General features: G+C 33.1%; 1 non-coding gene across 1 annotated transcript; it reads left to right on the top strand.

Annotated features, from left to right (window-relative positions):
* Positions 1-344: 344 nt before the first annotated feature.
* On the top strand, positions 345-475 carry LOC117199337 (small nucleolar RNA SNORA51). Its single transcript, XR_004480564.1, has one exon. It is a non-coding gene; the product is annotated as a small nucleolar RNA SNORA51 (small nucleolar RNA).
* The last annotated feature ends 355 nt before the right edge of the window (positions 476-830 follow it).

Below are 830 nucleotides of genomic sequence, written 5' to 3'. Positions count from 1 at the left end.
TGTTTAAAGCATCCTAGATGTTTGCTCATCCAATGTTCATTTATCTTCGGTTCTATTTATGTTCATTCCTATCCCTTTCCTTCTGCAGATTATTCTTATCAGATAATTCTCAAGAAAAACGAGAGTCCATTTACTTTTCTTTTTATCCCTCAGTGTTACATTACTGAACATAGTTAAGTTTATCTTTTTCTAGTTCATCATATTGCTGTAATGGGAAAAGCATATTGTTTGTATGACTCTGCTCAATTGGGTTATGCCTCCCTTTTGACTATCTTAGTGTGTACATCATATAACATTCTTTGCTATCTGTATTCTATAACTTTTCCTTTTAAATAATACCTTGAGGCTTCTTAGTGCTTACACAGGCTGTTTGCTTATAATAACTGTACAGAATGAGGAGGCAGAATAAATCTATTCTATGTACACCTCAGCCCAGGTCCTTTGCTTAGTCTGTATTATGAATAGGGGGACATGGAGTTGAGGAAAAAAGAAACTAATAATGATACCTATAATTTATTTTTTTTCTACACATGAAACTCTGGTAAGTTTGGTAAGTTCTTTCCTCATTTTATTCTCACAAAATCCTAAAATGTAGGTAAAAGTATATCTTCTACTTCTTAGAAGGGAAACCGAGGCTCTGAGAGGTTGAGTAACTTAACAGTATCACTCCATGTGTGAATGCAACAGTTGACATTTAAACTTAGGCAATCTGGCTCCAAAGCCTAAACTCCTAACTTCTATGTTGTTTTATTTCTATAACTTCATTATAGAGACACCATTTTTAAAATATTCATCTCCCTTTATTTTAGGATTGAAAACATCTGTGATTA

The sequence above is a fragment of the Orcinus orca genome, chromosome 5 (assembly GCF_937001465.1).
Source record: "Orcinus orca chromosome 5, mOrcOrc1.1, whole genome shotgun sequence".
Lineage (NCBI taxonomy): Eukaryota > Metazoa > Chordata > Mammalia > Artiodactyla > Delphinidae > Orcinus > Orcinus orca.
Note: the sequence above shows the minus strand (reverse complement) of the source record. Positions and strands in the feature narration are given on the sequence as shown.